Below are 27,979 nucleotides of genomic sequence, written 5' to 3' on the forward strand. Positions count from 1 at the left end.
TCTCCTTTTCTTTTCCTTTATTTTCTTGTCAATTTTGGCAACTTTCCTTACCTTTGATAAAAAGAAAAAGGGGCTCTGGGTGCTTTTCAGCTGCTCTCAGGAGCAGGAAGAGAAAGTTCTACATTCCAGGAAAGGGCACTGAGCCCTTCTGAGTAATTTCTTGACTTCTTATCATTCTCTACTAGTTGCCCTTCTCCTGACTGAGGAGAAGGATCTGTGCATGAAAGCCATTGGGAAAGGCCTTTGAAAACTTGTGCAATGTATTGGTACTTTTCAGTAAAGAAAAAAATACACAAAAAGGTTTCATGTTCCTACCTGACACTTCAAGAATTCAAAGACTCTCAAAAATGATGGCTAAAAGGACACCTGGAGGCCATCTAGTCCAAATTCCTCTTTAAAGCAGGACTGCTGCCAACACCAGATAAAGTCAGCTGTGACTACTGGTCTGTGTCTCCAACTCACTGTAATATGAATTAAGCTCAAGTGTAATTTTAAGCTTTTTTCCTTCTCCATGCCTTCAGCATTTTAATATATCCACCACCAGTGCTATTCCAGGTTTCCTCAGGCTTCTGCCACTCCTGTGCTCCTTCTGCAGATAACCTGTATGTTCTCCTGCGTAGTTTTTCCCATTACAGTCAGGGCTGCCTATGAACTGATGTCTTTGTTATTTGAAAGAGACCAGACACTGCAAGTGCGGGCTAGAGCATATTCACAGAATCTTTGGTGAAAGCTTTTTTGGACAGACATATATGATATTGGGAAGGTTTCTTCTCTTTTTCTGCATTCCTCAATAAACAGGGTTAAGCAAAGTTGGTTATATCTTGCCCTGAACCTTGGAGGCTATGTACAGAAAACCCTTCCTATTACATCTTAAATAGTTAATAGAGAACACAAAGACATGAATAACATATCAACCACTACCTGGACTGACCCTGCATCAGGGAAATCACTGAGAATACAAACCTATACCTATTTTATCTCTGACACTAAATTTAGACAGAGCTGCATCTCTGCCTAGTTGTCCAACTCATTTTCCCTTCCTGCAATGAAACAGATATTTCTAATACATCAGATGGATGCCACTTATATGAAAATTACTCCACTGACCAAAGTTTACAAATTGTAATCTCTCTTCTCCTTTCTTCTTTTTTCCAGCTCACCATGACTGCTTAACCTGCTTGGTTCCTCATATCAGCTCTACTGTTCATCTGACTGCATGCTGAGAAAATTCAGCTTACTGATCTCTTAGAAAATGAGTTCTTTAAAAAAAGGCAGAAAAAAATAATAGCACGGTTTTCTGACCATTCTCAAGTTGAATGTGTTCGGTACAGGGGCAGAAGAGAGTGAGAACCACATCAACAGCAGAGCACATACACGGAGAGAGGCAAGTGGAAGGGAAAAATGGGAGCAAGGCAGTCTCTCTAGCTGGCAGAGGTGTCAGATTGGTTCAGCTGCTTTGTCTAATGGTATCACACAGTGAGCAGCTCAGTGATAGCTTTTAACCCTCCGGTAGGCTTAGTACAATGTTACTAAATGCAGTTATCAAAATTCCTTAATCTTCATTATAAATACAAAACAAAATTTGTTAACCTGAGTTAGTGAACCTGTATTAAATATGTATTTTCTTTCCCTGTTTATTTTTTGCTGTTATTGCTATGTGGTTCTATCCTCAAAACTTCTTCTTAGCAATCTTAGGAAGAATAAATTGTTGCCTCTGGAGATACCTGTGGGGAAAAAATTCTTCTCAGAAAGAGTAGTGAGGTGTTGGAACAGGCTGTCCAGGGAGGTGGTGGAGTCACTGTCCCTGGAAGTGTTCAAGAAACGTATAGATATGGCGCTGAGGGACACGGCCTATAGCAGTCACAGGCATGGGTTGACAGTTTGACTGGATGATGTTATTGGTCTTTGCAAACTTAAAGATTCTGTGATTCTATGATTCTATTTCAGAAGGAGACTCTGGATCCTATGAGGCTACTTCCAGTCTCAGTGTCAAAGCATTTCACAGTTCTGCCAAGGAGTAGAAGGAGTTCCAAGTGCCAAGGAGTTCCAAACAAAGTGGAAAATATTTTAAGCTTTTTCTTTTAATCTTCAAATTAAATGTAGAAACAGTTTTTCATGAGCTTTCTTCAAGAAATAATAACATGCTTGGAGACCTCTTTTGGCAAGCATCCTCCTTGGTGCTGTAACAGAGACAGCACTAGACTGCTGGCTGCACACACAGGACACGAGCTACGGGCTAGTTTTGTGTGTCACAGCAATATGCTATGGAGAAATATCCAAGCTAATTCTGAGCTGCTATGGCTAGGCTATTTAGTCTACTTTGTCTAATATAACTTAGTAGTAACAAAGTACTGCTTTCAGTACTCTAGTGAATTTAGACAAATACATACGACATTGTTGATATGTTATTATGACAAATGAAGATTGCTGTCTCATTTTGATAAATAAGTACTCATTCTGATAAACCAGAATGACAAAAATGTTTTTTTCTCTTGGGAATGGAAACATTTTCATTGTATTTTTTTTGCCAGCATTCTGAGTGTAGAAACCAAGAATCCAGTGCAGGCAAGGATTTCTGAGAAAAGCTATGCATACAATTCTCATCTAATACACTCACAAGCCATGTCCAAAGAAAGGAAAAGAAAATAGGGTGAAAGATGATCATTTAGACCTTTATGATATTACACATATTCTCAGAGGTTCTTCAGTGCTCCCATGCCTTGCTGAAGGACTTTCAACTTCATTAAACAATATTCCTGCAAAAGCATGCAAAGTATTTCTTCTTATCTGGTCCCAAACCACACATCTGCATGAGTGCTTTTAGGTAAAAGGAAATGACAGAAACAACAACATTCTTTTCTTTTGATTTGAGATATTTACTTATTTTGTCTGTTGTATGATAGTCCAAATGTGGATATAAACAGTTATGTGCCACTTAGCACACACAGCTGTGTTTGTATTAGCAGACAAGCCATTCTCTGATCTCTGCTTCTTGCATATCATGTAGATATGAATTTGGTTCCCAGGAGAACTGAGCTGTGAATCTCAAAAACTGAAATCAGCAACAGAAACGGGAAGTGTTAGGAGCAGACTGGCCACCTCTCAGTGCAGAAAGCTCATCCTCTTTGAGTGAGTTTGGATTTGCTTTTGGGTAGTGTGTTAGTGAATGGCTTCAGAAACCAGAATATTCACAGATGTGACTGACCATGTAAGAACATACTGAAGGAAAGTGAATTTGCTGATCCTGAAGCTAAGCCTTGAACACTTGATACTTGATGAGATGCTCCTCTAAGCCAGGGAAGAGAAACAGTACTGATGAACCTACAGGAGCAGCTCTGATGAAGCAACATGCCTCAGCTTTCCAAGGTAAGGTCCTCTCAGCCTCTCAGCAACCTTATCTTAAAGAATCCCCAGGCCAATTATGGAGATTAGCACTGGATAAATTTTAATTTTAAACTCCTAGAAACAAGCCAGGGACAACACTTTTTATAGATATCTCCCAGAATATAAAATGCAGGTGCACTTATTTAAATTGTAGCTGTGTGTGTATACATCAGGTGAAAATGTCAACTGGATATTTATTGAAGAAAGCCTAAAATAGCAGATACAGCTGATCACACGTTCAGAAATTACCTGTACAGGATATGTCCCAAGAGAGAGCTGTGATCATCTGACACTGGAGAAATGCACCACTTTCTATGAGCAAAACATTAACGTTGAAGCTTTTTTGACTGAAGGAAATACTGAAGTGTTTCATACACAAAAAGTTTCCCAATGTCCTCCACAGTGAATGGCCCTGAATGGCTCTTGAAACAGCCTGCTGGACCCAGATATCTTAAAGAGATATCTGAGAAGGTAGGGAGAACCTCCTTCATAAGGTTCCTTTCTATTAACCATGAGAGAAGCTTGCGCAATCAGCTTATCCTAAGTTTCTGTCAGTAAACTAATTCTAATCAAAGTCCCTTAGCTTTTTAAAAACCAATAAGCATTAAATCCTTACATCTTCCGTCTCACTAAGAAATATGATAGACTTGATCTACAGCTATATCCCTTTGCTATTATATTGAAGATAAACCGTATCCTTATCTCATTCCTTCTAAAATATGATTCAGTGACATACTGGAAATTAGCTTAGAATCAAAAACAAAATAAAAATAAACAAAACAAACAAACAAAAAAATCCCACAAAATCAGTGAAGAAGACACGGATTTTGCTGATAGGTATAATTCAGATTTTCTAAGGTTAGCTGAAAATATCTGTCAAGACTTGAAATTAAGATCTTCTCTTCTCTTCTCTTCTCTTCTCTTCTCTTCTCTTCTCTTCTCTTCTCTTCTCTTCTCTTCTCTTCTCTTCTCTTCTCTTCTCTTCTCTNCTCTTCTCTTCTCTTCTCTTCTCTTCTCTTCTCTTCTCTTCTCTTCTCTTCTCTTCTCTTCTCTTCTCTTCTCTTCTCTTCTCTTCGCTTCGCTTCGCTTCGCTTCGCTTCGCTCCCCTTCCCCTTCCCCTTTCCTGTCTTATCCTTTTTTTTTCTTCTTGAAAGAGAGGGCTTTCCCACACAAAATATGTATTGTTCTTTGGAAAACTGAGAGCCTAAAAATGAAAGCATGGAATGAAGAGCTGGCCAAGAATCCAGTATTTCAGGGTATGTGTTACTGCTGTTCCTTAGCAGTGCTGCAGAACAGATGCCTCATGTCTTTATTCTTTTCCATTTCCAGGCTATCCAGGTACAAACTACATTTCCCTAAAAGTGCCTTCAGCCGTACAATCCTTCTTGAACCATTTTCTTCTCCAAAATGAGATACCATGGGAAATACTGCCTAGCTCAAAGAAAAAAAAAATGGCACAGCTCACATAAATAATCTCTGCAATGTTTAACAATGGATTTTCTCTCAGCTGAAATATTTGAGATATTATTTTCTTTGAAAAGTCAAGATTTCTTATTTGACATAAAAAGCCATTTTCCCACTGCCAGTTACTTTTATCCTGTTCCCACACTGCTGTTTTATTCCAACTTTATCATTTCTAGGTGTCAACTTTACTATTTTGCCTTTGCTATAAATGATGACTTCACAAGGACCTGTCTGAGGGAACCATGTGAGTACCTCAGCATTTTAGTTTTATGTATGAAAAGGGAAGTTTCCAAATCAGGTATTAGTGGAGGAAAACATGAAATCAAATTTGATTGTAACTTAACAGCCTGAAAGACAAGAGATGGAATTTTATAAAACTCTAGAAATTGATGGAAGAATGCTGGCTTATTACATATTTCTGTAGTTTCTTTAGTGATATATCCTACCAAGGGCAAAATTTCATTATTAGCCTAAGGTAGTTAAGAAATAATTTTATCAGTGAAAACCAAGAAGTTACCTACATGAATAATGACCCATTGCCAAGCTATTGGACAAGAGAAATCAAATCCTGTGGTGGCTATGTTACTAATGTGTATAACATTCCCTTTTTAAAAGAGACAGTTCTCAGATTGTTGGGTGATTTATGACATCTGTGAGAAGTGCTTTTCTAATTAGTAACTAAATTTAGACTGCAGTGCCTCAGAGTCTCCGCAGCATGCCTGCTGCATGAAAATAACCCCTCAAAAGATGGCTTTGTCTCATGCCTATTTGTGCTGTGATTATCAAGAATAAAACTCTTCTGGCAGGTGTTTTTGTTTCATGACAAAGAGTTGATAGCCGTGCGGACTGAAGTATTTTTTTACGGTCACACAACTCACGCAAATCTACACTGCCAGATGACTTTGTGGTTGTGCACATACAGAAAAATGCAGATGGGCTCTTGCGATGCCCTTGCTTCACCAATTCTGCAATTAAATCCCATGCTGTTGAGAACTGGGAATTCACTGGAACTAAAAGACACACCTGCAAGGCTGTTGGTGCTGTGCTCTGCAGTCAGCACCTCAGATAGTATCAGGGATCTGGAACAACACACATTAGATATGACATTTGAAAGTAGTACAACCCATTATGTCAGACAGTGCTGGCTTTGAAAGGGGCTTGACAGCTAATAAAGTGATCAAAGTTGCTTTGATATGGCTCATTTTAGCTTACACAGCTGACTTCTTTTATAGATGCAGAGGTGATGAGAATAGTGGTCTCTTTTGTGCCTTCCTGAGAGAGGGATCAACAAACAGCAATAGCTCATGCGAGCAACACAGTGATGCAGCATTTCCATTTTCCTGCATTCTTAACTCAAACTGACTGACAGAATGAATAGTTGCTAAATAGGCGTAACTGAATGTCCTTTTTTTCTTCTAATCACTGATTTTTTTCCCTAAAAATGGTAAGAGTATGAGTACCACGTGTCAAACAGTAACCCTTCAGCAGATTAATTGCCAGCATGTTTTGCTCTTGCTACTGAGGAAATGTGTGCCATTCTGTATTCTTACAGCACAGGTGAGATCAACTGGAAAGGGATGGGATTTTTACATCAGTAAGAAATAATTTATGAATGTACTATGTTTTCAGTGGTTTTGTGAAGCACCAGAACAGAGTTATATCTTTCCTGCCAACTACACAGGGTGGTAATAAGTCAAATCTATCCTACAAATGTTTCTTAGAAAAGTTATAACACAATGATGAGTTGAATCGGACTGACACAGATGTTTAAAACAACAGTTGAAAATTTTAATCTTGATGAAAAAGCAAGCCATTTTCTACTACACAGAGACAATGCCTAATGTTCTACCAATGTTAAATAACTTACATGTCTACAGTGACTTCCATCACTCAGCACTAGTCATTTGTGAATTAAATGGTGCATTTGAAATCTTGTTATCCACTGCGGGAATTGCCAGTTTAAGGCAATGGAGTATGGCAGCTCCATCAGCCCAGATTCCCTGAGTGCTTTGGAAAACCTCTGAAATAATCTGAGACATTCCAAATGCTAACTAGAATTTTATTTTCTTTTTGTGACTTTTAGTGTGTTGTTGTCAGGAGATAACTGGTGATGATATTGGTAACAGTTGCTGTTCAGGTGAAGAGTGTGCAGGCTAGCAAGTTATCTTTGGACCATCACCAGGACACTGAAGCTATCCCAGAGGCAGGGAAAGGAGCAGAGGATGAGATAAACCACAGCAGAATTTGGAGAGCTACACTGAGGGGCTCTTGGCTGCTGCCAGACAGTTCAGATCCCAGGCTCTGTGAGCATCCCCACTGCCAAAATACTCCACTGAGGGAACCAGGGTTGTGAGAGAGGCCTGGAAGGGCAGGAAGCCAGAAATAAAAATTTTACAGCTGATTATTGGCTCCAATTCTGCCTCTTTGCTTCTTCCCAGAGTGAACTTGAGGCAGGCCTGCTTTTAGGAGATGAATAGCTGGTTTAATGTGAACTTGGCTGGCAGAGACCTAGACCTCTGACTAAGAGTAACAGATCATTCTGTGAAATTATATTCAGCCACCCTACTATTTTCCATGTTTTTCTTTCTTTCTTTTTTTTTTTATTTTTCTTCCACAAAGCACCAAAGATTAAAATTATTTGTCTCAAGTAATTTTTGTCTTTCTCTACTCTCTGTATCTTTTCTCTGTGGAAAGAATACAGATAAGAGAAGATGAGATATGGCCTTTCAGGTTCTCTTTGGTCTGTTTTCTAAGATATGGATGTATGAAGTAAATTGAATCAAAGTGAGCGGAAAGTGAATAAGGAGTCGTTTTCTATCTGAATACCATCCAGAAAAGGTCAGAACAGCCTTCTGAATGACCGCATCATCCTCAAACACAGTGCTGTTCCCCACCTTACTTCAGATGTTCAGTGACCTTTTACTGTTTGACTCTTGCACTTTCTCTCTCAAATGTTTCCCACGCCTGCAAGTTTGCTGCAGTCTGGGCAAGGCTGCTTTCATTTAGCCCATGCACTGTTCTGCCTTAGTTCCACTTCTCTGCAAGATCCTTACCTCCTCTTTGGTCCTTTTCTCCCCTCTCCACATCACTTGAGCATTGCAGCTTCCCCCCAGGATTTTGCCAGTCTTCACCTCTTCAAATTTCAGTAACTGCTGTTTTTTACAGTCTGCAACCCAGTCCTCCTTCAGCCTTGAGCTGTAAGGAGTATCCTGAGGATGCAGCTCTTCTGTCAGGAAGGAGACACGTGTATTTTTCTGTAACTAGAAGCAATGTGACAAGCTCCTGTGGTTCTCTTGTCAGAGGGCCAAGGCTGTGGATAGCCAAGGATCAGCTTGAGTTTCTAATGGTGTGACCAATCTGATGTCAGCAATGAATGGGAAAGGCCATGCATGGAAACTGCAAGCTATCATATCCATTAATTCCAGAAATGTCCATTTTTAATTCCAAATGAGAGATTAATTACAAAAATGTGTGGAGATACAGCTGAATACACTCACATCTTGTGCACACACACTTGTTAGGTATGTGCTTCCCTGTTTCCACAAACCCAAAGGGAAGCTCATTTAAGTTTCTTCCTTGCTGCAGGTGGAAAGGAGGAATATTAATTAGTCTCTTCTGCCTGCTTAGGGTCCCTTAATGACAGAAAAGAGTGATGATGTCGGTTTAATATTTAGCCAATGCAGGAGTCTGAGATGTGCAGAAGCATCCTGAGAGGAGGCTGCTTCTCAGTGGGAAAGACAAACAGCCTGAAAGCCAGGTCTGGAAAACTGTGTGTGAGTACACTCTCACAATACTAATGTAAGACTTACTTCACATTGGCCCTTACACATTACTACAGGTGGCTGATCAAAAACTGAGGCAAATGCATGTGGAGAATTGTGAGTATGCTGACTACCAGGACAGGAGGTTGAGTTGTCCCTTTCTTTACTAAAGTGGAATAGCTGGTACACAAAATAGTCACAGATACAATAGTTAGGGGACAACAATCCCTAGCGTACTAACTGCAATCTTCAGAGGTAAATGTTAAATCATCAAATCAGTTATACTGAAAAATGAGAATGTTGGGGAGCTGTTCTGCACTAGAAGGTTCTTGTCTGTTATGATCCCAGGTACTCAGGCTCTGTAAAATAAGGACCTCAGACTCTGTAAAAAAGGCATTCGGACTCTGTAAAATACTGCTTAAACAGTTGTTTATTAACACTATAAAGAAAGGGAGAACAACTTAAACACCTCTAGATGCTGGAAACCCCCAGTTGTAAACCACTGAATGGCCCCCCATTCACACACAGACTCTGTCACCAGAAAAGGTTACCCCATTTTGGTTATTTGGGCTGTTACAGGATTTTCTTAGAAAAAAAAAGCATCTTTATACATTTCTACCATGGAGCAGAAAAGATGTTTGCATGAAAAGGTGGTACTGCACTTTAAGATGAAGGCAGGGTCATGCATGTGGTACAATAGCCAGTTCTGCTACCAGTTCAGTCTGCAGTCTGCTATTACCATCACCCAGCTGAGAGTCCTGCAGCTGAGGGAGATGTGCGGCATGACATAGGCCTGAAGCAATGCCATATGCATAGCACAGCACAGACCTGGATCTAGGCAGGTTTGCTGTTATGAGGATCCCTTACTCCTTGATGTACAATGGTTTTCTGGTGAGAATCACTGCATTCCCTGCCTTGACCCACATAAACTTGACCTCTCTTAAAAGTTACAGATTGTATTAGTAAGCTGTTTGGCTACTAGAGAGACTTTCATATACAAAGTTGTCCTGCAAATAACAATAAACTGGAATAACAAGTAAAACAAACACTGATTATGATAATAACAGTAGAACAGCAACAACAGTAGGGTTAGGACCATCAGAGATGTCCTGATGTCAGACTTCACCCCATTTCCTGTTAAACAGTGGTGGTACAAATTCTGACATACAATCCAGTTGCTCATGTGATGCAGCAGACAAGGAGCTTTGGAGCAGATGGAGGGCATCCGGGGCTTAGTGTGTGTTGCTATATAGCGTGCAGTGAGGGATAGCAGCAGCATGAGGCTTCACAAAGAGGTATGAGATAAAACAAATGCATTTTTAGGTACAACATAGGAGATTTGATCTCGTCTAGCATTACCACAGGTAATGCTGATGCTTACCACAGCCATCAGGTCTGCATGGTGACCACTATATTCCCCCCACTTTGCTGAGCTGGATTAAAGGATTATTCATCTCTTGACATGTTTGGCTGACTCATCTGTGAATGAGGCACACTGCCTCTTCTCAGAGGTGAGATGTTCATATGGTGGGGCTTTCTGAGCCCCGTTAATGGCTAACGGTTAACTTGAGTTCCATTTCACAGTCCTATTTGGGCTATTTTTTTCCTGCAAGGAACTGATTTTTTGGAGATTGCCAGAGTGGAAATATATCGTGCCCATATCACAATATGGGATTGTTGTGCTCTCCATGGTTAGTCTTGCAGTCTTTCTCTCTCACGGTGTCCTCAACACTTCTCCATGCCTCTGGTCATCCAGCTCGCTAGGTGCAGTCAGCCAGGTATCACCAGCCTAATGGAACGGCCCACGCTTTGGGGACAGGCTACCCTCCTCCAAGGGCTGAGCCTAAGTCCTCCAGCAAGGCATGGGACTGCACCCATGTCCCCAGGGCAGTACTGACGGCCTTCCCCGAGAAGGCAGACTGGCCTTGGGACACCCCAGCACTATGGATGCCAAAGGAGGCATATGTCAAGTTGCTGACAGCAAGACGAGTGCTCAGCCCAACCTCTGACCACTTGAGCAGAGTGACACTGAGAGCAACAGAGTGACACAGAGCAACTGCAGCCTCGTAGGTGTAGATATATCTCCAAAGCTGGTTACTGATGTTCCCACACCAGGAACCCTGAAAGTTCCTTTACAGGCCAAATAGGACTATTAAAGGCAAATGTACCCACAGTTTGACAGTCTGAGAAGAGCACAGTTAACTGAGTCAGCCAACAGGTTCAACAGTTTGTGCAGCAGTGTGTACTTGGTCTGGCTGGGATGGAGTTAACTTTCCCCACAGCAGCCCAATACAGTGCTGTGCTTTGCACTTACAGGTAGAACAAGTTGGCACCAATATTTTGGCTATTGCTGAGCAGTTCCAGCACAGCACCAAGACTGACTCTCCAACTCCCAGCCCTAACAAAGGTGAGTAGTCTTGCTTGGTGAGGGATGGGGAGAGGACATTGTCAGAACAGCTGATATAAACTGCCCAAAGAAATGTTCCATACTGTATGACATCACACTCAGCAACAAAAGCTGGGGCAGGGGAAGGAGAAATGGGGAGAGTCTTTTCATCACATTGAAGGCCTTGCTTCCCAAGAAGTGGCTCGGCTCATCACTGCTGATGGGAAGTGAAAAAGAATTGTTTTATCCTTTTTCGTCTGCAATTAAACTCCTCATTATATCAGCCCATGAGCCATTTTTCATCATATTTTCTCCTCCTCTTCTTTTGAGGAGGAAGAGTGGGAAAGCAGCATGCTGGAGCATATCTGTCTCGCAATGTAAAACCACCATAGGGCTCTCTTTGAGATGTTCTTGATAACTCCTTGAGTTTCTGGAGATTAGTGTAAAGCAGTTGATGCTGTCCTGCATGACATCCTTGTCTCTAAAATGGAGAGCTATGAATATGATGGATGGACCACTTGATGAATAAAGAATTGGCTGAATGGTCGCACTCAAAGAATTGCAGTCAATGGCTCAGTGTCCAGGTGGAGATCAGCAAAAGCTGATATTCCTCAGGAGCTGGTACCGGGACCAGAACTTTTTAACATCTTTGTTGGTGACATGGACAGTTGGACTGGGAGCACCTTCATCATGTTTGTGGATGACACCTAGCTGTGTAGTACAGTTGATGTGCTGGAGGGAAGGGATACCATCGCAGGCTTGAGAGTTTCATGTGGAGAGAGTTTTGTGAATTTCATGTGAAACTCATGAAGTTAAACAAGGCCAAGTGCATGGTCCTGCAACTGGGTCAGGTCAATCTCAAACATCAGTATAGGTTGGGTGATGATTGAGAGCAGCCCTGCAAAGAAGGTCTCGAGGGTATTGTTTGATGAAAAACTCAACATGAATTGTCAGTGCGTGCTTGCAGTCCAGAGAGCCAGCTCATTAGGTTATTATCACCTGCAAAGTACACAATTGTCACACTCTTAAGAGCAGGATGATCACTGTCCGAGGGTAGAGACTTAGTCATGGTATCCACCTGAAGGAGAGCTAGGGTGCCCACCCCTGTCAGTAGCAGTTCAGACCTCCAGCTGTGTAGAGTGCTTGAGCTTTCCAACAGCATTGTGAGGCAGCAGTCAGAACAGCTGTGTGAGGTGTGAGCAGGAAGATGAACTGCTCTGCCTTGTAGCGAGGCTACAGGTTGAAATATATAGACTAAGAAGTGTCATGGGGGACAAAAAAAAAAGGAGCGAGGGCATGCGTGGCAGTTGAGTTAGTGCAGGCAGTTCATGCTGGGCAGGGAGGCCAATCAGAGAAGGTCCTTTCCTCTCTTCCCCTTTTCTTCTCTCTCCCCTCCTCTCTCCTCTTTTGAGAACTCTAGGTTGCTGCTGCCTCTTATAATTACCACGGTGGGCACCCGTCGCAGCGGCCAGGCTGAGGCAGCGACCCAGACTGAAGGGACACAGCCTCTCTGGGCTCATGCAGGCATCCAGGTGGACAACCCAAGAGGTGATGTGGCAGTTCAGACTGTTGACTGTAGGGAGCTCCAGAATCTGGAGGTCCCCCTGGGTCCTGAGGAAGGAGTGTCATAGTTGCAGGTGTGCCCTGCTCAAGCTGCTGCTTGAGCAGATGGCCAGGCTGCAGTGAGATAGCAGCAGCCTGAGGGGGGAGCGGTGTCATGGTTTTGTGATTTTCAGTTATTGGTATTCCACATCATAACATCAAGTAGTGAATGTACCTGGTTCTCAGAAGAGAAGGACTACTACATTTCTCAGGGTACTTTTCTCCTCTGTTACCATTTTCCGGACAGAGGGAAAAGATAAAAGCTTGCAGATCATGAGACCTTGTCCCTTTTTTCTGCCATCTCTCGTCTTGGCAGCACCTCGCTCTCCAGCCGTCTTATCGTCGGTAGTAGAGTAAGGCCTACCTTGACTTTGGGATATTCTCTCTCTCTGTATTGGATTTATCAGCTTAAATTGTAATTATATTGCATTATAGTGTGTTGTTTTGCATTCCGCTATTTTACTTAGTAAATTAGTTTGTTTCTCCTCAGATTGTTGCCGCTGTTCTTTGCTCTCAGGGCCATCTCCTTACCCTTTTTTTTTTCCCTTTTCCCTTTTCCCAGGGCGTGGACCCGTGGGTCCCCCATCCCATTTGTCATGGAACTGGGCCAAATGCCCGTTGAAAAGCGGGAATCTCTGAGGGAGACAGATAGGAGAAGGTGTGAACCTACACCTGCTGCAGACCGGTATCCCCCTCCTAAGTCCCTTCAAGGGGAAGGAGCCAATCTAGCCAATCCAGCTGCTCACCTGAAGGACAGAGGGCTTGACAACCCATGAGAGGAAAGGGGCTGGACCCTCATCTCTGCTTGAAGCAGAAGGAGGCTCCCCCCAACACCCACAGCGCCACCAACCCCTGCAGTGTCCCTGAGTAACAGATTCAAAGCTCTCAGGCTGGAAAGGGATGAGGGCCTGGAAATCAGTCAGAACCCAGGCCCTAAGAAATACATTGAGAATACAGGAAGTAACAACAACAGGGAGGAGCAGGGCAGCTGGGGCACTGCATCAATACCAGTGCTACCAAAAAAGGGTGGAGAAGCTTAGTAATTGGGCACTCCTTGTTGGGTGGCACTGAGGCTCCCATTTGCCACCCAGATAACGTATCCAGAGAGGTGTGCTGTCTTCGAGGGCCGCGCATTAGAGACAATTGAAAGGCTCTACCACAGCTCACCAAGCCAGAAGACTACTATACTTTCATTGTCATTCAGGCTGGGTCCTAGGATGCTGTGACGAGGAAACTGAAGAATGTTAAAAGGGACTTTGTATCCCTTGGAAAGATGTTGAAGGGATCAGGGGTGCAGGTAGTGTTCTCCTCCATCCTCCCAATGGGTAGCTGAGACCCAGAAAGAAGGAGGAGAATGTGTCAGGTAAATGACATGGAGGGTATGATGTCTTGATCAAGGCTTTGGATATTTTGATCTTGGGTAGGCCTTTGAGAAACTGGGTATGTGGGCTTCTGATGGACTCCAACTGATCAAATGGGGCACAAGTGTTCTGGGATTGATTACCAGGGCTTTCAACTAGGCTCAGCAGGGGAAGGCAGAGGAGTTAGATGTGACAGAGAAGGGCTGAGGGACGTTGTCACTGTTGGAGATTGCAGGGAAAAACCTCTGAGTTGTTCCATATGATTGTGCGAGAGCTCCTCAGAGAAGGTCATGTTGCCAATACCTCATCCAAAATCTTGCATCCCCCTAGGGATGACTGCACCTGCTGCTTCCCTAAAGTGCCTGTATACCAATGTGCACAGCATGGGAAATAAACAGCATGACCTAGAGATCTGTGTACGGTCACAGGGCCATGGTCTTATTGCAGTCATGGAGACGTGGTGGGACAGCTTCACATGACTAGAATGCTGTCATGGGGGGCTATGCCCTTCATAGGAAAGACAGGCTGGGGAAGCAAGGTGGAGGAGTTGCCCTTTATGTGACAGAGCAACTAGAAGGTATTGAGCTCCATCTGGGGGAGGGTGAAGAACGTTTGGAGAGCTTGTGGGTGAGAGTATGAAGTCGAGGCCTTCTACAAGCAGTTGGAAGTAGCCTCACAATCCCAGGTACTGGTTCTCATGGGGGACTTTAATCATCCAGATATCTGTTGGGTAAGCAACACGGCCAGGCATGTGCAGTTCAGATGGTTCCTGCAATGAGTTGAAGATAACTTTCTGATGCACGTGGTGGAGGAGCCAATGAGGCAGGGGGTGTTACTGGACCTTGTTCGTACTAATAAGAATGGGCTTGTTAGGGAAATGAAGGTTGGGGGCAGCTTGGGATGCAGCAACCATGAGATGGTGGAGTTCAAGATCTTGAGTGGAAGAAGTAAGGCAAAAAGTAGGATTGCTACCCTGGACTTCAGGAGAGCCAACTTCGACCCTTTATGGGACCTACTTGGAGGTATCTCATGGCAAGAGTGCTAGAAGGTAAGGGGGAAGAAGGGGGAAGAAGGCCTGTGAGAGCTGAGCAACATTTAAAGAACACTTCTTCAAGCTCAGGATTGGTGCATCCCTAAGAATAGGAAACAGGGGAAGGGAAGCAGGAGACCTGTGTGGATGAGCAAGTTGCTGATGGATAAGATCAAAGGGAAAAAGAAGGTCTATGAAATGTGGAAAAAGGGCTGTTCTCTTGGGAGGAGTATAGGAGTGCTGTCAGGGCCTGCAGGGATGCAATGAGGAAGGCTAAAGCCCACCTGGAGTTGAAGTTGGCAAAGGAGATAAAGGATAATAAGAAAGGTTTTTTTAAGTACACCAACAGTAAAAGGAAGACTAGGGAAAATGTGGGTCCCCTGCTGAACGAGGGGAGTGCCCTGGTAACGGGGGATTCTGAGAAGACAGAGATGCTGAACAACTTCTTTGCTTCTGTCTTAACTGCAAAGACTGCCCCTTGGGACTCCTGGACCCTGGAGGTAAGTGAGAGAGTCTGGGGAATGGAAGGCTTCCCTTTGGTGAGGGAGGAGTTGGTCTGAGAGCATCTAGGCAACATCAGTGTACATAAATCCATGAGCCCCAATGGGATTCATCCACGTGTGCTGAGGGAGCTGGCAGAGGTGCTGAACTGCTATCATCTTTGAGAGGTCTTGGAGAATGGGAGAGGTGCCTGAAGACTGGAGGATAGCCAGTGTCACTCAGGTCTTCAAAAAGGTCAAGAAGGAGGATCCGGGAAACTACAGGCCAGTCAGCCTCACCTTCATCGCTGGAAAGGTGATGGAACAGCTTGTTCTGGATGCCTTCTCCAGGCAATTGGAAGAGAAGAAGGCTAACAGGAGTAGTCAGCATGGATTCACCACGGAGAAATCATGCTCAACCAATCTCGTAGCCTTCTCTGATGGCATCAGCTGCTGGGTAGATAGGGGGAGAGCAGTGGATGTCAACTACCTTGACTTCAGCATGGCTTTTGATACTATCTCCCACGACATCCTGATAACGAAGCTGAAAAAGTGTGGGATAGATGAGTGGACAGTGAGGTGGGTTGAGAACTGGCTGACTGGCAGAGCTCAGAGGGTGGTGATCAGCAGCACAGAGTCCAGTTGGAGACCTGTGACTAGCAGTGTTCCCCAGGGTCAGTACTGGGTCCAATCTTGTTCAATATCTTCATCAAGGACCTGGATGAGGGGATAGTGTCCACCCTCAGCAAGTACGCCAATGATACGAAGCTGGGAGGAATGGCTGGCACACCGGAAGGCTGTGCTGCCATTCAGCAAGACCTGGACAGGCTGGAGAACTGGGCAGTAAGAAACCAGATGAGGTCTAACAAAAGCAAGTGCAGAGTCTTGCACCGAGGAAGGAATAACCGCAAGTGTCAGTACAGGTTAGGGGATGACCTGCTGGAGAGGAGCTCTATGGAGAAGGATGTGGCTGTCCTGATGGACAACAGGTTGGCCACGAGCCAGCAGTGTGCCCTGGTGGCCAAAAAGGCCAATAGGATCCTGGGGTGCATTAAAAGGAGCATGGCCAGCAGGTCAATGGAGGTGATCTTCCCCCTCTACTCTGCCCTGGTCAGGCCTCATCTGGAGTACTGCATCCAGTTCTGGGCTCCCCAGTACGAAAAAGACAGGGATCTCCTGGAAAGAGTCCAGCAGAGGGCCACAAAGATGATAAAGGGCCTGGAGCATCTCCTCTATGAGGAAAGGCTGAGTGATCTGGGTCTGTTCAGCATCAAGAAAAGAGGACAGAGGGGACAAGACCAAATGCAAGGTGCTGCACTTGGGCTGGGGCAATCCCAGGTATTTATAGAGACTGGGGGAAGAATCCTTGAGAGTAGCCCTGCAGAGAAGGACTTGGGGGTCCTGGTGGACGAGAAGTTGGACATGAGCCAGCAGTGTGCCACCACACAGGGTGGTGATGCGCTGGAACAGGTTGCCCAGAGAGGTTGCAGATGCCCCATCCCTGGAGGCATTCAAGGCCAGGCTGGACGTGGCTCTGCGCAGCCTGGTCTAGTTGTTCGCAACCCTGCACTCAGCAGGTGGTTGAAACTCGATGATCTTTGAGGTCCTTTTCAACCCAGGCCATTCTACGATCTTATTGGCTCTCTATGTTGGAGAGAGTTTTGATGTTATTGAGCTTGCAACTGGGGAAGACAAAGTTGAATCGCTATGGGTTAGCATCAAAGGAAAGGCTGACAAGGCAGACATCCTGGTGGGGGTATGTTATAGACCGCCTAACCAGGATGAAGAGACAGACGAGGCATTCTATGAACAGTTGGCTGAAGTTTGTGCGATCGCTAGCCCTTGTCCTCATGGGGGACTTCAACTTCCCTGATATATGCTGGGAATACAACACGGCGCAGAAGAAGCAGTCTAGGAGGTTTCTAGAGTGTATGGAAGATAGCTTCCTTCTGCAGCTGGTGAGAGAACCTACGAGGGGAGGTGCCCTGCTAGACCTGCTGTTTACAAACAGGGAAGGTCTGGTGGGAGATGTGGAAGTTGGAGGCTGCCTTGGTCAGAGCGACCATGAAATGGTAGAGTTCTCATTTCTTGGAGGAACCAGGAGAGGGGACAGCAAAACGGCAACCTTGGACTTTCGGAGGGCAGACTTTGAATTATTCAGGAGACTGGTAGGAAGGGTCCCTTGGGATTCAGTCCTGGAGGGTAAGGGGGTCCAGGAAGGCTGGTTGCTCCTCAAGAAGGAAGTCCTGAAGGCAAAGGAACAGGCTGTCCCCCTGAGCCGCAAGATGAGCTGGCGGGGAAGGAGACTGGCATGGATGAACAGGGAGCTTTTCCTGAGGCTCCAGGAGAAAAAGAGAATCTACCTCCTGTGGAAGAAGGGACAGGTAACTCGGGGAGAGTACAAAGAGGTTGTTAGGATGTGCTGGGAGAAGATTAGAAAGACAAAGGCCCAGCTCGAACGAAGCTTGGCTGCTGGGATTAAAGGGAACAAGAAACACTTCTACAAATATATTAACAGTAAGAGGAGGACCAAGGAGAATCTCCATTCTTTCCTGGACGCGGCTGAGAATGTGGCCACTGAGGACAATGAAAAGGCTGAGGTTCTCAATGCCTTTTTTACGTCCATCTTTAAAAGCCAGACCAGTTGTCCTCAGAGCACTCTACTCTCTGACCTGGAAGTCTCAGATGGGGAGTGAAACAAACCCCCCATGATTCAGGAGGAAACGGTCAGAGACCTACTACTCCACCTGGACTGCCACAAGTCCATGGGGCCGGATGAGATCCACCCGAGAGTACTGAGGGAGCTGGCAGAAGAGATAGCCAAGCCGCTTTCCATCATCTATTGGCGTTCCTGGTCAACTGCAGAGGTCCCAGAAGACTGGAGACTTGCCAACGTGACTCCCATCTACAAGAAGGGTTGTAAGGAGGATCTGGGGAACTACAGGCCTGTCAGCCTGACCTCGGTGCCGGGGAAGGTTATGGAGCAGATTGTCCTGAGGGAGATCACGCGGCATTTGCAGGACAACCGGGGGAATCAGGCCTAGCCAGCATGGGTTTGTGAAAGGCAGGTCTTGCTTGACCAACCTGATCTCCTTCTATGATCGAGTGACCTGCCTGGTGGATGAGGGAAAGGCTGTTGATGTGGTCCCCCTAGACTTCAGCAAAGCCTTTGACACTGTCTCCCACAGTATTCTCCTGGAGAAACTGGCAGCCTGTAACTTGGACAGGTACATTCTTTGCTGGGTAAGGAGCTGGCTGGAGGGCCGGGCCCAGAGAGTGGTGGTGAATGGAGTTAAATCCAGCTGGCGACCGGTCACGAGTGGTGTTCCCCAGGGGTCGGTGCTGGAGCCTGTCCTCTTCAATATCTTTGTTGATGACCTGGATGAGGGCATCGAGAGTACCCTCAGTAAGTTTGCAGACGACACCAAGCTGGCAGGAAGTGTCGATCTGCCTGGGGGTGGGAAGGCCCTACAGAGAGATCTGGACAGGTTGGATCTCTGGGCTGAAGCCAACGGGATGAGGCTCAGGAAGACAAAGTGCTGGGTCCTGCACTTTGGTCGCAACAACCCCAGGCAATGCTACAGGCTTGTGGCAGAGTGGCTGGAAGACTGTAGAGGAAACTCAGCTGAGCATGAGCCAGCAGTGTGCCCAGGTGGCCAAGAAGGCGAATGGCATCCTGGCTTGTATCAGAAACAGGGTTGCCAGTAGGAGTAGGGAAGTCATTGTCCCTCTGTACTCAGCCCTGGTGAGGCCCCACCTCGAGTACTGTGTCCAGTTTTGGTCCCCTCACTGCAAGAAAGACATTGAGGCCCTGGAGCGTGTTCAGAGGATGGCGACGAAGCTGGTGAGGGGTCTGGAGCACAGGCCTTACGAGGAGCGGCTGAGGAAGCTGGGATTGTTCAGTCTGGAGAAGAGGAGGCTCAGGGGGGACCTTATCGCTCTCTATAACTACCTGAAGGGAGGTTGTAGTGAGCTGGGAGTTGGCCTCTTCTCTCTTGTAACTAGTGACAGGACTAGGGGGAATGGGTTCAAGTTGTGCCAGGGGAGATTTAGGCTGGACATTAGGAAACACTACTTTTCTGAAAGAGTGGTCAGGTGCTGGAACGGGCTGCCCAGGGAGGTGGTTGAGTCACCGTCCCTGGAAGTGTTCATGAAACACTGAGATACAGCGTTGAGAGACGTGATTTAGTGGGGTTATTGGTGGTAGGTGGATGGTTGGACTAGGTGATCTTGTAGGACTTTTCCAACCTAGCTGATTCTATGATTCTAAGAAGAAATTACCAAGACTGTGCAGGAGCTGGAGAGAGTAGGGCTTATTAGACCTGCACATGGCTCACTCAGCTCCCCCACATGGCCTGCCAGGAAGTCAGACAGTATGTGATGAATGATGGGAGACTACAGAGAACTAAATAAAGTCATGGAATCCTCAGTACTCGAGAGAGATTCTCCTGTTGGAGTGCATCCAGAGAAGGGCCACATAAATGATCCGTGGAATGGAACACCTCTTCTACAAGGACAGCCTGAGAGAGCTCGGGCACTTCCTCATGGAGGAGAGAAGGCTGCAAGGTGACCTTTGCCATTTAGGAACCTTGCCATTTTAGTGAGGACCTTGTGCGTACCGACTGCAATGAGGGATCCTGGCAGAGAGGTAAACAAAACCAGCATCCAGAACTGCGGCTTGAAACAGTCAATGCGGCAGCTACAGCCTCCCATTGGAGTGGGCAGGAGCTGTGCTTGTGCTGCCGTGGGCAGTGATGTGGTGTGGGCAGAGCTGGGAGTGATGGCAGCCAACCCCCTACCTGTATAAAAGCAGACAGCCCTTAGGAAGTGACACAAGCCAGGAGCACCACGAACAGGGCGTGTGGGAATGCAAGAAAGACTATTCAGAGCAGAAGCTGTGGAGCAAGATAAATGGCATGAGAAAGCAAGGCTGAGAACCAAGGACACCTCCAGAAGAAGAAAAAAACGAAGTCAAGTAAGCTGTGTGATGTCTGTGTGATGATGACCCTGATTGGAGGAAGAGCGCGGCTAGGAACGACTTGTGGCCCTGTTTGGATAAGCACCTGCATGCACAGTTAAGGAGTGTTTGTGTAATGTTCTGTTGACATGTAAAGGTGGGGGGTGTGGGAATCGAATGTTGTTTCTGCATTAGAACAAGATAAGAATTTTCTTAATTTCATGGCCTCCGCTGCCATTTGGGTCCTTTATTAAAAACTAGCTAGCAACAATATATGTATAGCCAGCACGAAAATATGTTATCCTTTGTCATACACATTGTAAGAATATCCTGCATGAGACTGATCAAACCATAGAACAAGTCATGACATGCCCAAGGAAGTGCCTATAGAGGCATTGGGAAGGCCTGGCATCCCCCCCCTCAGTGCTCATTGTTTAACAAAGGAAGCGTCTTTCGGACAGAATGGAAGAAGCTTTGGAGAAAATCACCATATCAACACGATAAGAAGAGTACTGAGACATCTTGGAAACAGCAGGATGGCGATTGACTGGCACAAGATAACACATGAATTAACAAGTGTCAGAATGTAATTAACAAATGTAAAGCTTAAGTAAGATTGTGAACCTGGAGTACCCAGCAAATGTGGAAATGGGAGGGGGTAGACAAGGAGGGGAAACAGGGTACAAAAGCTGTTGTACTGTGTCCATAGGTGTGCTCCTGCTTGCAGGATGCCCGCCATTGCAATTGCAAAAAAAATCTGCTTGTATCAGAGACCTTCCTGATAAATTATTTGGATATTTCCAACAGGGGGAAGGTTACAAGAGAAAACTTGTGAATGTATATAAGGTGTAATAAGTAAAAGGGTGAGGTTTGTTAATCAAATCGAAACTCGAGAATTGTTTTGTAAAAGCCCCCCCGGGGTGAGGGTTGTTAGGCAAATCGAGAATTGCTTTGTAAAAAGCCCCCCTCATCAGGACATCCGGTAACATAAACAGCATTGCAGCAACGGGAACCGCTGGAGGCGGAAGATAACTACGAACCTTCATCCCAGCAACCACCAGGAGTCAGATCCCGACCCCCTAGCAACAGCCCGCATACACTGGAAGGTCACGTATACAGGAAATAAGGACTGTATAAAGATGAGACTCAAGCCCTGCTCAGATTGCGAGCCATTGGTGGAGCACTGACTCCCCGGCCGCCCAGTGCTGTTTTGCTCACTTTGCCGCTTGCTTAATTAAATAAATAGTCTTTTGAGTTGTTGCAAATTGGGCCTGGTCTCATTTGTCACGGAAATTTATAACAGTCTTGGTGCTGTGACTTGGATCCAGATCCCTTGCTGTGGAGTTTTCCCTGGTACGGGAGGCGCCCTACCTGCAGCTGTGGGTAGCCCTGATTGAGGGGGACACCCACTGCAAATACTGGACCTCCGAACCCCTCCAAAACATTTGGAAAGTGAGCAAAAGAACCTCCAGAAACCCCATAATCATTCGTGCACGAAGACCGAGCGAAGACTCAGAAGTGAGTAAGTTTTGCGTGTATCCGTTTGGTCGGGGTTGGGTATCCTGGAGTGTGCCTGTGTGAGAGGTCTCGGAGAGGCCAAGTGAGAGTGAACCCTTCAGTAGTATGGTTCTCGTAGCCTGCGAGGGAGCGAGCCACGACCAAGGGGCGCGTGTGTGTGTGTGAAAGAAGGCACTCCAGAAGATGGATGGGGAAGAGCAAGCCCCATACTCCCATGGGTGATAAGGGAAGGCTGCCCGACATACTGCCAGAAAGTCCGTTGGGGCTCATGATCAGATATTGGAAAGATTCCCCCCGTAGGAAAGGGAAAAGTAAAGAACAAATGGTATATTATTGCATTGAAGTTTAGGGAGGAAAGTCCTTACGGGATCCCCATATAATATGGCCAGAATTTGGCTTGTTTGAAGATTGGGTGTGCCAACAGTTGAATCTCTGGGTAAACGGCAGACCCCAAATAGATCCCAAGGAGTCTGAGTATGCAGCCCTTTGGATTATACAACCACAAGAACAGGCCTTTCTATTCAGCTTGAAGGAAAAAGGGAAACGAAAATCTGAGGAGGAGGAGTATCTTTGGCCTTCTCTGTATGTCCCTCAAGTACAGACTCCTCCTCCTCTTGACGAGGAGCCCCCTCTGCAACAAGGATCTCCCCCACTCAGGAGGAGTGCTCGGATGTGTGATCAGGGAAAGGAGAGGTTATATCCACTTCAGGAAGTCTTAGTCCCAGGTGCAGGCGCCACAGCCCCAAGAGCGGGATATGTGGCAGTCCCACTTAATACTGCTGATGTGAGGGAATTTAAAAAGGAGATGGGGAACCTTCTAGAAGACCCCAAAGGGGTCTCTGAGAGATTAGACCAATTTCTGGGTCCCAACTTGTATACCTGGGACGAAATACAAGCAGTCCTGAAAATACTGTTCACCGCAGAGGAGAGGCACATGATCAGGAGAGCAGGAATGAGACTGTGGGACCGACAGTATGTGGCTGGACCTGCGGCTGACCAGAAGTGGCCACTATTGAGTCCAAACTGGAATAATCAAGAAGAGCGAGATCAGACTAATATGGCCGACCTGAGGTGTATTATCATTCAAGGAATTAAGGAGGCAGTGCCTTTGGGACAGACTATCAGTCGAGCATTTAAGGAGGAATAACAGAAGGATGAAAGTCCCACTGTGTGGCTGGAGAGACTAAGGAAAAGCCTCCAATTATATTCTGGAATAGATCCCTCTACCCCGGCAGGTCAAACTCTACTGAAAACACAGTTTGTAGTAAACTCTTGGGTGGACATCTGTAGGAAATTAGAGAAAATAGATGATTGGCAAGAGAGACCGATAGACGAGTTGCTGAGGGAAGCCCAGAAGGTATTTATTAGAAGAGAGGAGGAAAATCAGAGAAAGCAAACTCAACTTTTGGTAGCTGCATTAAGAGAGGGACAAAAGGGAGCTATAAGCACCATGAGGAAACCAATCGGCAGGAGGACCGAGAAGCCACCCACTAAGGAAGTGAGGGAATGCTTTTATTGCAAAAAGAGAGGTCACTTGAAGAAGGATTGTAGGAAGCGAATACAAGATGAGAAGATGTTCTTAGAAGATTAGAGGGGTCAGGGGCTCTATGTGCTGAGGACCCCAGAAGGAGCAGAGCCCTTGATAAAACTAAAAGTGGGTCCTCAGCGACAGGAGGTGGTGTTCCTTGTAGAAAGGGGGGCAGAAAGATCGACTATTCAGGCACTATGTCCTGGCTGTAGAATATCATCCGAAAGTATCAATGTAGTAGGACCAAAGGGAGAACCCTTCAGAGTTCCAGTTATTAAACATGTAGAAATAGAATCCACATGTAAATATGGCATTCAATCCTTTTTGTTAGTCCCTGAGGCAGACTACAATTTATTGGGAAGAGATTTAATCATTGACCTAGGAATAAATTTAGAGGTAGAAGGAAAAGAATTAAAGGTAAAAATAGGTGCCCTTACAGTTCAGGATGAGGAAAAGATCAATCCAGAAGTTTGGTACACCCCAGAAACTATAGGGAAACTAGACATTACTCCCTTTGAAGCAACCATCAAGGATCCTGAGGTACCTATCGGGATTAAGCAGTACCCACTATCCCAAGAGGGAAGACAGGGACTAAAACCTGAGATTGAGAGGCTATTAAGGAAGGGCCTCCTTGAGCCCTGTATGTCCCCATTCAACACCCCCATACTACCTGTGAGAAAACCCAATGGGAGTTATAGATCGGTCCATGACCTCCGGGAGATAAACAAGCGAACGGTAGCCAGATTTCCTGTGGTAGCCAACCCACATACCCTATTAAGCCAATTAAGCCCGGAAAATAAGTGGTACAGCGTTGCAAATTGGGCCTGGTCTCATTTGTCACAGAAATTTATAACATAAGGGATGTTAGAACCTGTAATAAACAATTTGGCTCGTTCACATCTGAGTTCATGCCTTAGACTCTGCAGTATGACACACTAGTGTCCGTACCAAACCCTCTGGTGGCCTTGGAGGCCTGTTCCCACAAGCCACCCAGCTGGCTGCTGATCTAGGAGAAACAGAGCACCTACGGACCAGGCGCAATATCCAGACATTATAAGGGGAAAAGGGCTTCCCTAAAACTAGGAGACCTGCCCTGTGGTCCTCTTGATCAGGATCCATACAGGTATCCCAAAATCAGATGTTTAATGATTTAATGCGGGTTGGGGTTCAATTTGCAAACACTGATTTCCAGCTGGCATGGTTTTGTGATTTTTTTGTTGTTGTTGTTGGTATTCCACATCATACCATCATGTAAAGCACTGGGAGTTATAGAGTTAATGTTCCGGTTCTGTGGACTGCTGTTTCTGTGTGCTTGGTTCTCGGAGGGGGAGGGGAGGAGCTGCATTCCCTAGGGGTCTTTGTGCCTGGAGGGAGTAGGAGGAGCTGCCTGGAAGGGCTTGACTCTCTTGCTTTGTTTGCTGTGGAGAAGCACGTGGTCCCCCTGCCATTTACAGAGTAATGCCTCGGTTTTGGACGCTCTCTCTCATTTTGATTTGTTGGGCTCAATTCCAATATCATATTTAGTAAATTAACGTTCCTCCTCAGATTGTTGCTGCTGTTTTGTTTTAGACCCATCTACTGTTCCCCTACCCTTCCCCCTTTTCCCCATTTTTTTTTTTTTCCAGGGCATGGGTCCGCAAGTCCCCCACCTCATTAGTCACAGGACCAGTCCAGGCCAGCCTGTAAACTGCTGGGACTTTTTTTTTTTCCTTTTCTTTCCAGGCCTGTGGGCCTGCTGTCCCCCTGTCATGGACACAGATCCAGAGATAACTCTGTGATGATTATTGGTGGAGAATGCGGGGAAGCCTTTCTTAAAGTCAGGGAGTTGCAGAGCTCTGTAGCTGGGGAAGCCTTTCTTAAAGTCAGGGAGTTGCAGAGCTCTGTAGCTGCCTTTGATCTGCATAGATTAGATTATAGGCCAGGTGGTCTGCCAGACTCTAGACACTGTACTGAGTTTTTTCTTTTTTTTTTTCCTTAGCAAATGCCTGCTATGAATCTGTTTTTCATTTTAGGAGCACTGTATAAAGGATTAACGGCCATCATGTTTCTTGGAACATATTGGTTTCTGATTAAGTTCATCATTCTCTGTTGTGGAGTTGCATATATATACAACCGATTAAGGGCACTAATGGAGATACCTACCTGGTACCTGTACCTCCCAGAGGGAGTAGCTAATTTTACAAACAACATGATGTTGAGGCTGGTTTCCAGGTTCTCTTCTTGGTTTCTTATGCACTTTTGGAATCCTGAATTAATGGTCATGATATTAATTCCCTTGAATATATTCCTCCTAATAATAATTTACATTATCTGGAGGAAACCTTCCCCAAAACCATAGAATGCTGAATGTCAGGGAATATGGAGAGGTTTAGGAAAAATCTTAGAAACATGGGGACCCCCAGTGTCATGGGATTTAACTCTTGAACACCTGTGGGATCCTGAGAAACTAAGCAAGTATTTGAGTCAGGGATGGTGTGGCTTAGGTAGTTGTGGGGGGAGATGTAACACCAAGGAGCTCAACAGATTCTGTGATAGACCTTATTGCTATGAGGCCTTGGGAGTCTGTAAAGTAAGACAGAGAGCAGACAGGGCTAAAGGGTAAACAGGATTCTCCTTTGGTATGCGCAGCTAATCTTGTCACATCTGGGACAGTTAAGGAACCCTTTGTCTGTTATCAGTGTTGTTTGAAAGGACTTGAAGCCAATTAACTGTGAGTGGATTTACTGCTTGCGAGTGGAGGATATATAAGATGTATGTTGAACACAATAAAGAGTGCTTACTATTCTGATGCTACCATGACTGAGAGAATTCTCTAACTGGACTAAGCGCCGACAGGTAGATCTGAGGAGGTACGACTTATTTGGGGCTTGGCTTATGCTTACTGAGCTCTATATAATACTATTCTGGAGAGAGAGAGTTTCCAAGCTGAGATTCAAAACAAAGGGGGAAGTCTCCAAGTTAAACCTGAGCAATCACAGGAGGCACCAGTATCGGTGTCAGTTCCCCTGTGGAAGGACAGAAATGGAAATGGGTGTCCTCATGGCTAGAATGGAAAGAAGAAATGGAGGAAGTAGAGGAAGATCCAGGCGAGGGGACCTCCCCAAAACCACCGTCATTGAGAAAGGCAATGGAAAAAACTAAGAGACATGGAGAGGAGAGGAAGGAGGAGGAAGTCACTGTTACAACTATTCGTTGATCTCTGAAAATGACTGAAATCCAAGGCTTAAGAAAGGAGTTTACACGGCACTTGAATGAAACTATTGTTACCTTGGTGTTGCTTTGGTGTTGGGACAGTGGGGCCAGTAGCATGTTTCTAGATGGTAACGAAGCTCGCCAGCTAGGAAGCATTCCCAGAGACTCAGCCACTGACAGAGGGATTAGTAAATGTCTGGATGGAATCACCACCCTCTGGGAACGAGTGTCACTAGCCGTGAAGGAAAGATTTCCCTTCAAAGACGATCTGTAGCCTCAGATGAAAAAGTGGAACACTTGAAAAAAGTATCCAGTATTTCAGAGAAACAGCCATGGTGGAAATGTTGTATGACCCCATGTTTGTTCCTAACAATCCATGCCAGTACCATGATCCTGAGAGAGTTAGGAGTACATCAGATATATGGCGGAAACTCACAAGAACAGCACCGGAAAGGTATGCCGGTACACTAGTAGCAACATTTGATAGGTACGAGGACCAACAGATAAGACCTCTGTTTTTTGAACTGATTATTACACTTCAAAACTCATGCTTCCATTTCAGCCATCTCAAAAGGAACTGAAAGACCAGATAAAATGGAGAAGAAACCGGATGGTATGCTGGAAGAATTGTCTCTGTTGATTAATTGTGATGAACCTGTGGTAGGATCAGAAACACCTGATGAAGATCAGGATGATTGTTATGGTTTTGTGATTTTTGTTGTCGGTATTCCACATCATTACATCATGTAAAGCATGGGCAGTTAAAGAGTTAATTCCCTGGTTACTGCAAACTGCCTTTTTTGGTATGTGGCCCTCCGAGGGGGAGGGGAGGAGGTGCACTCCCCAGGGGTCTTTGTGTTGGAGGGGGTGGTGAAGCCGCCTGGGAGACACGGGGTCTGTTCCTTCCTTCTGCACGTACTACAGAGGCCGTTCAAACGCGCCGAAACAGTAAGCCACTCGTTCACGTGACTACACAGTGTGGAGGCCTGTTATACCGCTGTATTGGGTGTGAAGAGGCCTGTTATATCACTGTATTGGGAGTGGTTAGTGCAGGGGCACCTGTTATCAGACTGGTAACGCCGTCAGGGCGGAGCCGGCACTACAGGCAACCGGGAGGACCGGACCAGTTGCACCTCGTAAAGGTTGCTCTACACTGTGCTAGGGTCGGCTGGTTTGCCATGGCTGCCCCGCGGCGGAAGGCTATTTCTAGGAAAAATGCAGGGACCCAGACTGAGGTCCCATGCACAGGTAAAAGGATGGCTGCTGCCAAGAAAAATGAGGAGACCCAGATGGAGGTCCCGCAGCAACATGTTAGTA

The 27,979-nt window shown here is 45.6% G+C and overlaps 2 long non-coding RNA genes across 2 annotated transcripts in view; both read left to right on the top strand.

Annotated features, from left to right (window-relative positions):
* LOC110388210 overlaps window positions 1-1,306 on the top strand; it is a 5,952-nt gene extending 4,646 nt beyond the window's left edge. Inside the window, exon 2 of the long non-coding RNA XR_002432824.1 lies at window positions 1,156-1,306. This is a non-coding gene — a long non-coding RNA (uncharacterized LOC110388210). The remainder of the gene's footprint in view (window positions 1-1,155) is intronic.
* Window positions 2,895-11,060, top strand: LOC110388204. The gene is made up of 3 exons (XR_002432822.1): window positions 2,895-3,366; window positions 5,025-5,092; window positions 10,926-11,060. It is a non-coding gene; the product is annotated as an uncharacterized LOC110388204 (long non-coding RNA).

Source organism: Numida meleagris, chromosome 1, assembly GCF_002078875.1.
Source record: "Numida meleagris isolate 19003 breed g44 Domestic line chromosome 1, NumMel1.0, whole genome shotgun sequence".
NCBI lineage: Eukaryota > Metazoa > Chordata > Aves > Galliformes > Numididae > Numida > Numida meleagris.